This window comes from Protopterus annectens, chromosome 6.part0 (genome assembly GCF_019279795.1).
Source record: "Protopterus annectens isolate FY-2018-M chromosome 6.part0, PAN1.0, whole genome shotgun sequence".
In the NCBI taxonomy this organism is placed as follows: domain Eukaryota; kingdom Metazoa; phylum Chordata; order Ceratodontiformes; family Protopteridae; genus Protopterus; species Protopterus annectens.
In genome coordinates, this window is record NC_056737.1 from 1,127,248,275 (window position 1) to 1,127,264,975 (window position 16,701).

Sequence of the window (16,701 nt, forward strand, 5' to 3'; positions counted from 1 at the left end):
CATGCTAAGAATGATTTAATATAAATATGACAGTTAGAAATGATATCACAACATAAGTAAAGAAGTAAGTAAAATGCATCCACGTAGAGCCATTGTAGTTAAACCTTTTAAATGTACTTTTTAATCAGAAATCAGTTCAGAATTGTCTTTCTGCCGGCATTCATTTAGCATTTTGTACAGTGATAACGGCTGCACATCCTTTTCACGTGTGTGTGTGTGTGTGTGTGTGTATCTGTGTGTGTGGAAACATGTATATTTTTCAGTCTAAAATCTTACCTGTTCCCATGACTTCATGTCAGGTTGCAAAGGCTTTCATTTATCAAACGTCACGAGCAGGAATCGGGGGGGGGGGGTCTGCAGCAGTGAGATGAAAGGAATCTAACTTTTGTTTCTTTTCCTGGTGATACATATTTATTTTGAGTGTTAGAGACTGTTAGTCATACAAAGCACATCATGTAGAGAGAAAAAAAAGAATGACATTAACCAATCCAGCATGTCAGAAGCTACCGAGCAAGGCATTCTGGTCTGTGTTTGGCAGCACTGTTTTCTGTTGCCAAGACCTTTTCTGTTGCTAAGGCCTGTGCAGCATAACCCAAACTCCACATCTTACATAATGTTTTACTTTTATGTGGGAGTCTGTCACTAATTAAAATGGCACAGATAAGATAGCAGGTCTTCTGCAGTGTCCAGCCATCCACAACCCCTTCTGAGTCACTTCAACATTGGCAATTATCTAGAGCCAAGGGTCATACTGCTAGGTGGCTAGCCCTGCTGCAGTTGTTCTTCCATACCACTCAGATGGCCATACATTCACACTTACAGCCAATTTAGAGTGTTCAGTCCACCTACTGCATTGCTTTGGAGTGTGGGAGGAAACTGGAGCACCTGGAGAAAACCCTTATGAACACAGCGGTCTGTGCAGACTCCACACAGAAGGCACGCCAGGCAATAAGTGAATTAGAGAACCTCTTGCTGTGAGACAAAAACACTATCCACTGCCCACTGTATCTTAATTAATGTTCTATAATGTAGACAGGTTTTGCCTTCTCCATTAATTTATATTTGAGTAACCTGCCTTGCTACTGCAAATTTAAACAGTTTGTTGATCATGAACAACTGTAGCATTATTTTATTTAATTTTGTTACATGCTACATGCTATGTTGCCACTTGAAGATATTGGTATGTATGGCTTTTGGCTTTGGAATACAAGAAGCCATTCATGGAAAAAAAAGCTTTATGATTTCGTTTGTTCTGTGAATCAGCCATTCATAGATAGGTGGGCAACTGTCATCTAAAATGATATGTACCATTGTTTTGTTGCACTGTGATTGGTGAACGAATTCAGACCAAATCTGAGCAGCGTTCTTGCTTTTTAAACATAAATGATTGTGCTGGACAATGTTCAAGGTAATACAGGACAAGCCCCAAAGGACTTCTGGAAATGAGTTCATTCACTTCTTGCAGGCAAACTATCTCTACCTTACCCTCTGCTAGATGCACAAGCATTAGTAATAACTGAATAATTCAAGATATACTTTGAACCAGTAGTGACTTTTGTTCACATTACACCTAGCAGTAGCCACATCAGCTCATTAACTGCAAATCAACACTACCTTCACTTCAAAAGAGCCATCATCTGAGACATTAAGAAGGTCCTAGTGTAGATAAAAATGATGGTTCAGGTAGAATTGATGAACTACAACCTAGAGTCTTAAAACTTTAAAAATAGATAGGAATAGCTTGTAAGGCATAGTCCCTACACTACAAAAGGAGACTTATGTTGCTGCTCTTCATAAAGGTGATACTCTCATTAAACTCTATGACTTTATGCCCTTAGCCAGCCTTAGGCATAGGCCAACTAGGCGGCCGCCTGGGGCACCGCTGTAGCAGAGGCACTTTTCCAGTATTTATTTGGTGTAGGTAGACCAGGATGGGGGCACCTGGGTGATGAGGGGGGGGGTGCCGTGGAGCCCTTTTGCCTAGGGCACCAGCTGACCTAAGGCCACTGCTGTTTATGCCTACTTCCATAAGATGTCCCTTATCAAAAATCATATAAAGGTTAATTCATTCCTACCTGATGGATTTATTTCACACAGACAACATTAATTCTTCTTCACAACATAGATTTTGGAAAGGGTGTGGTTTCGGTTTTGTCATGTTTTCTCTTGGATATTTTATCAAGAATGACCTTAACACTGGGCAAGTGACTACTACATTACTAGATTTATCTAAACCCTTTAATATTATTCACATGAAACAGTTTTTAGCAGACTCCATAATATTATTATGGATTCATGTACACTGCATTGGTTTAGTAATTATTTGACAGGCAGGAGCTTTAGAGTAAAATGGTAAGTATCCTTTTCTAGAGCATGCCTACTTCCTCTGAGGCTTTCCCCTCAAGGCTGAATGTTATACTTCCTGCCATACATTTCAACTGCCCAGATTTTCACAGAATGTCCAGATTTTGCCTTATATTTTGGTCTGTTTCTCAAATAATTTGAGTTGTCTGGCAAATCACTGAGGATTGAAGTAAAAAAATGAAATTCATTTGACTTTCAAACTTCATATCCTTCATAAAATGCATTTTAATGAAAAAAAGTGTCATTCTAGTAACTTTCAAAGTTTATAACAGCAATATTTAACATATGTCCCTGATTTGGGGCCTTTGCCCCCATTATTTTTGGCCTTGTCCTGATTTCTTGCACTTATACGTTGGGTGGTATGCTTCCTGATAATTTTCGATGTATGCAAACTAAACATCTTCTTATAGTGATGGCCTCCATCTGCATTAGCATGTGGGCGACATCATGACTGTGTGCCAGTCACATACTGCGTCCACTGAAGAACAGAAACTCCAAGCAGGATTTTTAAAAACTAGACGCTTGATTGCAATCCTCCACGTCTCCCTAAATGCATCTAAGATGAGCAGTGCCACTGGATGCAATTAGTAGTAGAAGCTGTCCAAATCACGCAGGCTGTATATCACATTAGTTGATGATCCTTCAGTCAGACAGGGTCACTTTGTGTAATAGCTTGGGGTTGTTATAGATGGCTCCCTATCTGGTGGATGAGCACATATCTGTTTTATTTACTTATTTGTTGAGTAGGTAGGCCCACTAGACAAATCATGCCTTTTCAGGGGTGATTTGGGAGCACTGACTGATTAAATGACTTCATCAGACAGCTCTACATACAAGTCTACATTAATTCTTTCTAAATTGTTTTTTGCATTCATCCTATATACTAACCTTAAAAAGCAATGATATACTGAATTTGAATCAATTTCAATAAAACGGTAAGATCTGTCTCTAGGTGGAGATCCAAAGAACGTGACTGTGTGGCAGTGAAAAAGTAAACTGATCTCATGAACAGGTTATATCGTGTACACCTTCACTTTACATTTAATCTTCTCCAAGACACTACTAGAGAGCAGCTCACAAGCATTTGACATGGTAATATCCCAATAAAGAGTTAAGCTCTTCCTGCATGCTAAACATTTATTCCATCTGAAGTCAGAGATCATTTGGAGTCACTGGAGTCTAGAACAAGTAACCTAATGACTTAGAAGATTATTATGAGCAATGCATTTTTTTCCAGAACCACAATTCAGGGTCATTTCAATCCAAAACAATGTTCTGCCAATGTAGGTATCACTTAACTAATCACTGGAACCCATGTTATATACATACGTTTACATATACCCCCTGCATTTAACATACGAGAAATGTATCTCACTTAAGTCCACCGTACTACTCCCACACACACATGCACACAAATCTTGATATAAACCAGCATTCTTCCTCCAAAGTTCTCATTACTGGTGCATTCTTTGAATAATTTTTCTATCTCCTATGCCTGATAGCATACTGTATGAATCATATTCTGATCATAATTCTGATTATATGCTCACCTTTGTGGCTATATACATAAACCGAACCTCCTGTGAAAGTTAGATAATTTTATTTGAGAGTATGTTAGCATTTTTCTTTTGCCACTTTAATACCACAGTGCTAGCACAATGCCCTCATTCATACCTTACTGTGCATATTGTCGTATTTGTGTGTAGTGCATATTGTCCCATTGTATATACTGATAATGTTTTGTTTGAGTCAGTCATGGAGTAATTAACTACATATGCCAGCAAACAGACTTGTGAGCCTTGAGTTGCCGTTGTTTTCTATGAGTCCTTAGTATCTGTAACATTATTGGCTGAAATTGGATGTCATGAATTGGTTCTACAATGTGGAAAAACTAGCATTATCTATAATTTTATTTTATATAGGTAGACTACTTGTAAAAATGGAGTTTATTTACTCAAGTAAAAAATGGGTGAAATGCTGAAAATGGGTTTGTATCTCTTAAGACAACCTGGTGCCAAAATATACATAAATAACATATGTACATCCACAATGATTGACTTTCTGAAGTGAGTCAAAAATAAGGTATAATTATGATGCCTGGTGGCAAAGATGAGGTATAAATCCCACCAGCCCCACCTAAAATGTCACTTCTTGATGACACCACTGACACAATGTGAAGAAAAAGTCCTAGATGGCACCACAGGGATGGTTTATCAAGTCACACCACAGGTACCCACCAGGTTACAATAAAAGAAAGTGCATAGAAGTCTTAACTCAGTAATCAGTTCACAAAATGCAATCCATTTCTAATATCATATGCACCTAAGCTGCCAATATTCACCCTCTCCCCAGATTATACTGCACACAGCCCATTTGCAGAGCTGAGTCTAGCATGCCAGACTCCCTTTTCACCACTCTATGTGAACCAGTCCTTCTTACACATAAGTGCTTTTAACACCATTTACTATTTTCTCATAAACACACACACACACACACACACACACACACACACACACACACACACACACACACACACACACACACACACACACACACACACACTTCCCAGGGAAGGCTAGTAGATCTCTCCCATTGCCCACAGCTTTTTTATTTCTTTTTTGGCATGGTAGTACTGCTACCACCCTGGCATGGTCAGGGACATGCAGCTGTTGCTGTGGTTGAATAAGCCAAATATGATGTTATACACAATAATTCACTGGTAGTGGGCCTAAATGAGCTGGCTAAGTGAAGATGGTGCCACATGGATGCCAGGCTAAGGAAAAGTGATGTAAAGATGTTAAGTGTTTTCTCTTTATTATGTCCTCCTACTAGCATATGATAAACAGTATATGTAATAAAAATGCCAGCCACAGCTATTTAAAGTGAATAAATAAACTTTACTTAAACAATGAAATAAGCAGTACAGCTACAGGTTAAATAGGGTCTGTATTAGAACATCGAAGTTTCAAAACTTTGAATGTTCTAATATCGATCCCTAGTCAGCGAAAGCTGAAAATATTTAAGCAACAGAAAACCGATTTTTTTCCTAGGGAAAGAATTTGGTTGTCCATTTCTGTTGCTTCGGTATTTTCAGCGCTGTGGTGGAAAGTTATGGGTCAGGTTCAGGTAAGTGTGCGATTGAGTGTGGGTTAGGGTGCAGGTTAGGTATGTGTACGATTGTGTGGACATGAGGGTTAGGGCGGGTTAGGTGAGTTAGGGTTAGGGCACGGGTTAGGTATATGTGCGATTGTGTGGACGTGAGGGTTAGGGTGGGTTAGGTGAGTTAGGGTTAGGGTGCGGGTCAGTTAAGTGTGCGATTTTGTGGACATGAGGGTTATGGCGGGGTAGGTGAGTTAGGGTTAGGGCGTGGGTGAGGTGAGTGTGCGATAGTGACGGACCTTAGGGTTAGGGTTTGGGTTAAGGTAAGTGGATAGTTACTTGTATGTGTATAGTTTAGTGTAGGGTTAGGTGTAAGATTTTAGGTGTATGTGTGTGGATTGCTGTTTGATTGGTGTGCTTGTGTTGTGTGTATGTGTTTTGGAACAGCAATTATTTTCCCTAAGAAAAAATTTGCTGTTCTGTATGTTCAATGTTTTCAGATTTTGCTGAATAGGGGTCGATATTAGAACATTCAAAGTTCTGAAACTTCGATGTTCTAATATAGACCCGTTAAATATGCCTATGAATAAAAAAGTGAGAATGTATGTCAAAATAACAGTTACACAGACAGGAATATTTAAAGAATAAAGTCTACGTAGACTAGGCACATAAATCTAACTACCACTAGCTTAAAGAGTACTAAACCCTTTGTAGACTAGGCACATAAATCTAACTACCACCAGCTTAAAGAGTACTAAACAATTAGTTCTGTAAGTTTCTAGAAGATAACAGTCAGAAATTGCAAAGAGCAAGTGGTCACCTCAATATTTTCTAAGCAAAGATAACATAAGAACAAAGACCTGTCTCAAACATGTTTTCATTCTAGATCCTCAGCTGGTTCCTGAGGAACTATTACATAATATCCTTTTTTTCAGAAAAATACAACATCACTTTATTTTAGTAGTTTGTTTTTCCCACAGCAAACATAAATAAACAGTTTATTCTCCTTGCAAAGCACACATGTTTAATTCCATCATCCTAAAAACAATAGAATGCACCAATATATGTACATTTTTTAACTATGTGTGTTTTAATGTTTCCTTTCTTTTCCACCATTCTAGCTGCCTTCTTCTTTGAAGCAGACTGTAATAACATTTAATGACCTGCTAGCACAGGCGATACAAGAGGTTATATTTTATATTTCAAATAGCAGTGTCACATTTGCTTTCCTTTCATATCCTTTAAAATTTACAAGAGAGAAGGTCAAAGGGTTCTAAGTGTTCTACTAGTAAGAAATAAAAAGAAAAAAATCATAACATCTTTAAATCATTTTTCCTTTGCATGTCATCTACCCTGGAACCACAATAATTACCTCAAAAAGGCAAAAAGAAAAATTGTAGCTGTGATTGTTACCATTAAACAGTGATACAGCAAATGTACTTGCAGAAAAAATGTGCAAACTCCACAATAAGTATACTGTATATATATATATATATATATATATATATATATATATATATATATATATATATATATATATATATATATGTGTATATAGATATATATATGTATATATATATATATATATATATATATATATATATATATATATATATATATATATATATATATATGTGTGTGTGTGTGTGTGTGCATGCATATGTATGTGTGTGGAAGAGGAAGCACCCCTTTTAAAACTACACGGTATTTGCTGCCGTGAGTAGAATTTTAACAAATTAAGATCCATGAAACTGGAAAGCATATTAGGTGGTTGCCTACATAGAAGCAGAGAAAATTAAACTAGCCTCCTGTCAGTCATGTTAAATTAAATAAAATGTTAGCATGTGACACTTTCATGACCTATATTGACATAAGCACGTTAACCATTATGCCAAACCAATCTAGCACAATGACAACATACTGGTGCAAATTTACAAAATGGAGAGGTTACATCAGACCTGAATTTTACACATAGTCATAGAACGAGACATAATGATGTTTACCTAAAATGACATAGGAGACATACTTCCATTAAATACAAAATATTTTGTCTTTATTATGTGAATATCTTGTCTAATTCTGTGGTCTGCTTTCAAGAGATAACAGCAGCATATGAACGTGTGACATTGCACACTGCTCATCTTTACTTTGCTAAAGCATTCAGCGCTGCTCCAAGTACAAGAATTATTGACAAGTTAAAAGGCTGCTGTACTACTCCTAGAGAGAGCAGACTTCCTAAGGAACTAACTCACTGAAGTTCAACTTCCTGATTGTTTTATTCCCCACAGGAAATCACTGCAAGTATAGTTTTTCAGTGTCTGCTAGCAGTGATTCCTTTTTTGGGGGAAGAATTCTGTCTTCTTTAACTTTGCTCAACCCTCAAATTGATGTATGTATGATGTCCTTCCTTGGATCACTGTTGCAGTATTCCAGTACTGATGGGTTATCCTAAGGTAACCTGATATCTGGATGGCATTCCAAAGCCAAAACCTTTCTTGCATACCATATGTCTGGCGTATGACTGCAGCCCATGGGAGTTGAGGTAGCTAAGCGGCCATACGAGCATAAGATCCTCAGACTGTCTTGTTGTCATTTCAAATGCAGGATCTTCACTCCAGTCAGTCGCAAGACCACATTCTGATTGACCTTACCGTTGCCTAGACTTATTCAGATAAGTACCCCATTGGTGAACCTTCTTTATTCTTTCTTTTTATATATGTAGGATTTGTTCATGTCAGCTAACAAAGAAAAGTGTGACTGTGGTAGGCCAATCCCTTATAAAGACCTCCACTCCCAGTGCTGAACACAAGTACAGAAGTTGTAAAGTCTGCCAATAATTCATTCCAAAAACCTATCAAACTACACTTTTGCTCTTAAATACTTACTGAGAGATCCAATCTCTGATGCTTCTTTTGGAAAGCAAGATGGTGCAACACTTGGCCTCTGACATCCCACCTGCACCCACAAAGAAAATAAAGAAAAAAATCTTCAGCTGCCCAATCTGACTCAAATGTTTCCACTGAGATGCAACAGGAATCAGTGGTACAGCCGTACTTCTCAGGCACCAGCTACTGTGACCTCGCTGGATGCCAGTTTGGTGTCTGCTACCATGATGGTAGAAAAGGAGGAACCTAGAATGATCACCTCAGAGATACCAGAGGACATACCTCAAATTATTTTGTTCTTTAACATTTTTATTGAATTATCAATAACCTAGCACACAGGCAAACATAAATTTATATAAAAGAAAACAAACCATGTTAATGTGTTCCTAGTTACAAACATTATCTCTCTGTGGTCTTTATTACCAGAAGAAGCAGCAAAATCTTTCTGTTTCACAGTTCACTTTTTCTTGGACAAACTACTGTATTTCCTCCTAAGCATGTTCTGCATCAAAAAATGATTTTGTCCCTCCAGGAAAATACATTCTGAAGATAGCTGGGTACAGCAGCTTGAATCTCATGCCTGCTTCTCAACATTCCCTGATTAGTAGAATACATTTCCTCCTCCCCTGCCTGGTATACAGTAATCATTTTCCACAAACACTCTACTGTCTCCCACTTTTAGTACTTTGTCCTTCTGCCAGTTTTGTCAGAATCAACTCATTCTGCTGGTAAGATTGCATCTTTACTATTAAAGGTCTAGGTTGTATTCTCATGGCCACGTTTGGAGCATACGCACAATGTGCCTTTTCAGTTAACAACTCCTGCTGTGGAATACCAGTCCAGTTGCTTATTTGTGTTTTCATAAAAGTAATAGTTTGATGTCCTCCTATTCTGATGTTGCAGTATTCATAACAATAGGGAGTTGCTGCTTGCAGCGCCACCATCCGGCCAGTATACCAAAGTCTTAGTCCAGGAGGGTACGTGTGACATCGGTTACCAGGGCCATAAACTGACATTAGGTATAAAAGTGATGTCTGCATGTACCCTCATCAGAATTTTTCTGCCGCAGTGATCATTCGATGCCCGTTTGCCAGTTCCAATTCTGCATCGTGTTTCTTCAGACGACCGCATTCCAGATCATTAAAGACCAGACGACCATTTTTGACTATTACAGGTAAGTGCCCAGTAGGGTTTTCTTACTTATTTTGCTTACTGTTTAGACTTACATGTCAGCTAGGAAAGGGAAGTGTGCTTGTGGGAGACAAATTCCTCATAAGAACACAAATAATGTTTGTTTTTTGTCTAGGCGAGGCCCACGACCATACATCCTGTTCAATCTGTAAGTCGTTTGCCCAAAGACCCTACGTAGATGATTAGCAGCTTTAAATCTTTATCTTGACAACCAAAGACTCAGACACTTGGCATTAGGCATGGAGGGAGGAGTAGGCCCTTCTGACAAGCTGCCTTGGAAGAAAGCAAAGAAAGTTAGGCCCGAATCCCAGGCTGCATCTCAGGCGTCCGAACAGGCTCTAGTTGCGATTGAAGACCCGGAGTCCATTCAGACGACGGTTACCAAAGCAGGCCCAGGAACCTTAATGGAAGCCGGGGTGTGGGATACTGAAGGTACGTCCGCTGAGTCAATTCAGCTATCAGAGTCTGATGGTGGAGGGGAACCATGGCTCGCATTCTCGGAAGCCCCTGCTCCTCCTATTCATGTTAGGCCAATGTTTGCTTCTCTTCTGACTGCTCCTACAACTCCCTTGAAAAGGAAACAGAAATCCAAGCATTCTGAACCCCCACAGATGCCTGGCTGGGAATCCTTCTCTCAAAGTCTGTTTAAGGCTTTTCAGGCATTACTATCACAGCAACTTCCTCCTACTCTCACTCCTCAACCAATCCATGTGTCTGAGGTAGAATACTCATCTTCTGAGGAGTCCTTCTCCTATGAAACACAAATTGAATCCCCTCAAGGAATTCATTATTCCAGAAGAGGAGGACTCTATTTCCCCTGAATCCCCAGGAGAAGAATTCAGCTTTGGGGATACTATCTCCCTCATGATGGAACATTTTAAGTGGCAGGCCTCTGAGGTTTCAGAATCCAAGAAAAGGTACTTTGACTTTTTACAAATGGAACAGCCATCGCCCTCAGCTGTGCCTTCCTTACTGCCTGCTTTTCAGGATGCCTTCCTAGCTGCTTCACAGTCCCCTGACTCCCAACCCCCAGCAGCTAAATGATCTGATTGTTTTTACAGGGTCCCCCAAGACACACAGTTTTACTGCAAGAACCCTCCTGCAAACCCAGCTGTTGTAGCTGATGTTCATCGTGTTTCACTGTTGCAGTCATTATACTTGGGTTATCCTGCTGGCAGGCTACCCGCAGTCGGCCAGAGTTCCAAAGTCTAGGTCCGGCGTCGGTTGCTGTCGCCTCTTCCCTGACGTCAGTGCGCCAGGGGTATAAAAGATGCAACTGACGCCATTTTCTTCAGTCTTTCTTACCACGCGGTGCCCCAAAGCAAAAGCAGTTCGCAAGTGCCAGTCGGCCAACTCCTGAGATTTTTGAAATTGAGTTTCAGAACCTAAGTCTTCAATAAAGCTAAGTACCCCGTTGGGGAAACTTTTTCTTGCTTCAGACCGATGTCAGTAAAAGTTAACAATTGTATTTCTTGTGGGAAGCAAATACCTCATAAGGACTTTCACTCTTACTGTATTCCTTGCTTAGGCCCTGACCACGATGTTACTAATTGTCGGTTTTGTGCTAGATTCAACAAACGCACTATTAATCGTCGGTTTGATTTTGCTCTACATTACTTTGGCCGAAGATTTAACTACATTATGCCGTTGGAACAACCGACGACCGGAATTCATAAAAAACACAAAGACAAGGACAAGGACAGGCATCCGAGGTCCAAAACCGATGACGAAGCCTCTTCTAGGCCAGTCACCGGTTCGCCGGTTCTCAATGAGGCACTTTTGCAGCCCCTGACACCCGCTACCTTAGAGCCACAGGCCGTATCCGACTCCCACGTGGAGACACCTAGGCCTCTGGAAACTCAAGGTATTGGGCCTGTGGAAACTATTCCCTCAGATGGGTCCGGAGCCGCTGAGCAGGCATCGGCTTCTGAGGGTGTTTTCAGACCTTCACAGCTTACTATTAAGTCCACTGCAGCAGCCAAGGCAAAGTCAAAAACACCATTAAAGACAAGGAAACAAGTACAACATTCTCCTGAACAGTCAACCATGCCAAAGAAACAGATGCTTAAAATGGCCGAAGATTTAATTACCTTGATCAGGGGTTCCCATCCCCCTCCTGATAAAAGGCCTAGGTAAGACAATGACTATGATTCCTCTGACCAGTTTTCTATTTCCTCTGATTCCTCTTCAGATCAGGGATATTCTCTCCCTCCTTATGAGGACTCTGATGCAGAAGAATCTATACCTTCAGCCTCTCCACCTGAGGATTATTTTTTTGGGGAAACCCTGCACACCATGAGGGAGCATTTCCATTGGGAGAGCCAGGTTATTCAGAATCCAAGAAAAGGCTCAGAGATTTTCTTTTATTGCCTCAGCACAGGCCCCTAGCTATCCCCCCTGTGCTTGATATTGTTGATGATGTTTTCTCTGAATCCAGTTTGTCTCCTGATTCTTTACCCCCTGCACCAGTCAAGCCAGACAGGTACTACAGGGTCCCTGACTCTCATAAATTTCTTTATAAAAACCCTGCTGCTGACCCAGAAACAATTTCTCAGGGTCCCAAATGGATTAAGGCTTCCACTGCTAAAAACCCTGTCCTCTCTGATAGGGATTCTAGAGCTCTGGATAGATGGGGGAAAAAAGTTTACACTTTAGCTGTAAGGGCTTTAAACTGCCAGTTTCACATGCTTAAATATCAACAGTACCTCATGTCTTTGTTAAAACAGAAAATGCTTACAAACTCAGAAAATCCTGTCAGTAAGGAAATGCAGGATTTATTGCATGCAGCTGAACAAGTGGGAAAGCATACTCTGCAATGTGGATTTGATTCACTAGAAGCTTCTTGTAGAGCTGCAGTTACAGGCTCTGTCATTCGAAGGCATGCTTGGTTGAAAGAACAAAGTTTACCTGAACATGTTAAAGTAAAATTATTGGATGCTCCACTACAGCATGATACTTTGTTTGGTGTTAAGGCAGAAGAGGTGTTAAAGAAAATGAAGGATAAAGCAAAATGAATGCAGACAGTAAAGGATTTCTTACAGGTTCAACCACCCAGGTTTAGCAGAAACTGGCCTTCAAAAAATTGGTCCTTTCCGGTGTCAGACAGGCCACAAAGAGGCAGATCTCAGTCCCAAGGCTCCTACAGACCTAAACAATGGGGTGCTTCAGCCCCCAAAGGAGGAGAAGACAAATCACAACCTGATAGGAAACAGTCCCAATGACTTCCCTCTACAAATGCCAAGCACTTACCTTTTGGCAGCACCCCTAGTGGGAAAGCTAGCACTTTTCTCACAAAATCGGCACATAATCACCCAGGACAAATGGGTTCTGAATATTGTTTCTCAGGGTTACAGGTTCCACTTTCACACCCTTCCAAAATCAAAAGGTATGCCGGACCTGCCACAAAACCAATGGGCAGAGGCACAAAAACAAATTGCTGCTATCATGGACATGGGAGCTATTCAAAGAGTACCACAGCAAGAACAGGGACAAGGATTTTACTCAAGACTTTTCCTAGTACCCAGAAAGGACAAAACCTGGAGACCAATACTGGACCTGTCAACCCTAAATACTTTCCTGGATGTTCCAAAATTCAAAATGTTAACACTGCAGCAACTTCTGCCCATGCTTGGCAAGAAGGCTCGGCTAGTTACTTTGGACCTCAAGGAGGCATACCTGCATGTCCCAAGCAGACAATCTTGCAGAAGATACCTCAGATTCATAGCTGGATCAATGCATTACCAATTCTCTGCACTTCCCTTTGGCTTATCTACTGTGCCCAGGGTCTTCACAAATTGCCTGGCACCAGTAATTGCATTTTGCAGACAAAGAGGAATACAAATATATCCCTACTTGGATGACTGCCTTATGCAAGCAGAGAGCAAGGACATTCTTCTAAAACATCTGGCATTTGTAAAAAGATTACTAATTTGCCTAGGGTACACAGTAAATGAAAATAAATCAAAACTAGTGCCCTCTCAAGAGATAATATTCCTGGGTGCAAGCCTAAATACAACTACCCAGATGGCTTATCTCACACCAGACAAGCAAAGGCAACTGACTCATTACTTTCAAATGGCAACAAAGTCCCAGCTCCCTGCAAGAAAAATTCTGCAGGCCCTTGGCTTCATGGCATCCTGCATTCTACTAATTCCATATGCAAGACTGCATATGAGGAAACTACAATGGTATCTAAAAAGTGTTTGGACTCAACATTGCCACAGCCTGAAAACAAAGATTTCTTTAATTCCCTGCCTACAACAGGAGTTTCGATGGTGGTCCCAGGCCTGTCACCACAACAAGGGGCAGCCTTTCACCTTACCCACAGCCAGGCAGACAAAAACAACGGATGCATCAGATTTTGCCTGGGGGGCACACATGGCAGGAAAATGTATTCAGGGCACATGGCCCAAGGAACAAATGCATTTTCACATCAATCAAAAAGAGATGCTAGCTGTACAGAATGCCCTGACAGCTTTCAAGGACCTACTACATCCAGGACAACTATTACTAAAGATGGACAATACCACAGTTATGTGGTACATAAACAAGCAAGGGGGCACGCATTCCTACCCCCTCTGCAGGCAAGCCATGACTTTGTGGAACACAGCACTGACCTATCAAATACATCTGCAGGCACAATTCCTGCCAGGAATGAAAAATACACTGGCAGACGAACTAAGCAGAAATCTCATGGATCCTCACGAATGGAAACTAAATCCTCAGGTCTTCAGCATGATAACAAAGAAATGGGACGCCCAGACATAGATCTTTTTGCCTCCCCTCACAACTGCCAACTACAGAAATTCTGCCCAAGAACTTATCACTCACAAGCATGGAAAGTGGATGCTCCATCATTCAGCTGGAAAACCCTGACAGTTTATGCCTTCCCTCCACTGCCTCTACTTTCAAAGGTGCTCCTAAAAGTCAGACAAGAGAGGCCAAAAATGATCCTGATTGCTCCAGACTGGCCACGCCAGCACTGGTACCCAATCCTAAAGAGCTTGTCTCAAGGTCAAGCCTGGCCTTTACCTCAAATTCCTCATCTTCTGACTCAACAAACAATCAGATTCTGCACAGTCAACTCAGAACCTTAAATCTGGCTGCATGGCAGATAATATAGCCACTCAGACCACACCTCTCTCTAAAGCTGTTATGGATGTCATTTTAGAAGCCAGGAGGCCCAGCACTAGGAAATCTTATGCAGAAAAATGGAAGAGATTCTGTGATTGGAACCAGGCACAAGGACTCGAACCACTTGTTTCAAATATACCTCAGATTTTACAATACCTAACTGAGATGCTGGACAAAGGCCTATCCTTCTCATCTATTAAGATCCATGCCTCTGCCATTTCAGCTCATTACAATATGGAACCTCCTATTTTTTCACATCCACTACTAAGGCAGTACCTCAGAGGGGCAAAAAACATAAGACCCCCAAGGAGAGCACCAATACCTACTTGGGACCTCAGTTTTGTTTTAGAAAAGCTCACACTGCCTCCTTTTGAGCCAGCCAGCACAGCTGATATAAAATTCTTATCATGGAAAACTGCACTGCTCCTAGCAATAACTTCAGCAAGAAGAGTCTCAAGAGTTACAGGCATTAATGGCAGTGGAACTTTTCATCATTTTTCACCAGGACAGGGTCTCACTAAGGACAAACCCAACCTTTATGCCAAAGGAGGTTTCCAGTATGGCTCTTAACCAAACCATTCATTTGCCAACTTTCTATCCAAATCCCCAGAATAAAGAGGAGAGACTTCTGCACGCTTTGGACATACACAGACAGCTATGATTCTACTTGGACAAAACAAAAGCTTTCAGAAAAACTGAGCAACTGTTTGTAGCTTATGCTGCAGGATCACAAGGAAAGCCTATCTCAAAGCAGATGATTTCAAAATGGATAGGACACTGCATTCGCTTCTGTTATGCACAACATGGCAAAACAGTGCCCTAGCAGCCACTTCAGCAGCCTTTCTCAGAGGAGTACCAACCAAAGACATTTTAGAAGCTGCAACCTGGAGTTCAGTGCACACTTTCACCAAGCACTACCACTTACCTCTCTATTCTAAATCCAGAGCAGGTTTTGCCACTGCAGTCCTGCAGGGCCTGGTAGCCTCTCCTAATCCTATTTAGGCCCAGCCACCCAACCTCAGCTTTGGGATTCAACCCAAGTGTAATGACTGCAACAGTGAAACACGATGAACATAGTACAGCTGTGTACCTACCATAAATGTAGATGTTCGAGTCTATTCACTGTTGCAGTCCAGGTTACCCACCCACCATCCCCCTTTTCTTTGCTGGGACTTTTCTGTACTTCTCTATTCTATACAACCTATGTGGTGTATTTGCTTGTAGATGAAGGAATGTTTATTTTAGTACAAGCATGCTTTTTGGCATAATTTTTTACAGCCTTCCTATTTGGGGCCACCTGACATCTGGGGCAAGAAAAACTGAAGAAAATTGCGTCGGTTGCATCTTATATACCCCTGGTGCACTGATGTCAGGGAAGAGGCGACAGCAACCAACGCCTGACCTAGACTTTGGAACTCTGGCCGACTGCGGGTAGCCTGCCAGCAGGATAACCCAAGTGTAATGACTGCAACAGTGAATACACTCGAATATCTACATTTATGGTAGGTACACAACTGTACTTTTCTGCAGATAGGACATCCATACAACTACCTTCTACTGCTCTTTATCCAACTAATTGACAGTAAATTTATGAACAGGACAAGTAAAAAGGTATATACATCCTCCATTCTGGCCAATAGGGCCCTAAACTACAAAACCCACATGGCAAGGTATGTACTTGACACTATTTCAAAAGCTTCCACCTGTCTGAGGTTCAGGATTCCCCTATCAGAGCACAACTAAATTCACTTCTCTCCACAGCATCACAAGTGACCAGGCACTCTATTAAGTGCAACTCTGATGCTGTGGAAGCTGCATCCAAAGCTGCTGCTTCTGGATCAGTGCTTAGATATTACTCCTGGGTACGACTACAGCCCCTCCCATGGATGTTCAAACCAAACTTCTGGATGCACCCTTAGACAATAAAGCCCTCTTTGAACAAGCTTCTGCTGAGCTTCTCAAATCCCTCCAAGAGAAGGATAAAGAGTTACAGAACCTCAAACACCTTCTGGTGTCCCCTATTCCTAGA

At 41.1% G+C, this 16,701-nt stretch overlaps 1 protein-coding gene across 1 annotated transcript in view; it reads left to right on the forward strand.

Annotated features, from left to right (window-relative positions):
• Nucleotides 1-16,701, forward strand: part of CD302 (CD302 molecule) — a 223,786-nt gene that overhangs the window by 155,937 nt on the left and 51,148 nt on the right. The gene's annotated exons all lie outside the window — the stretch shown is intronic.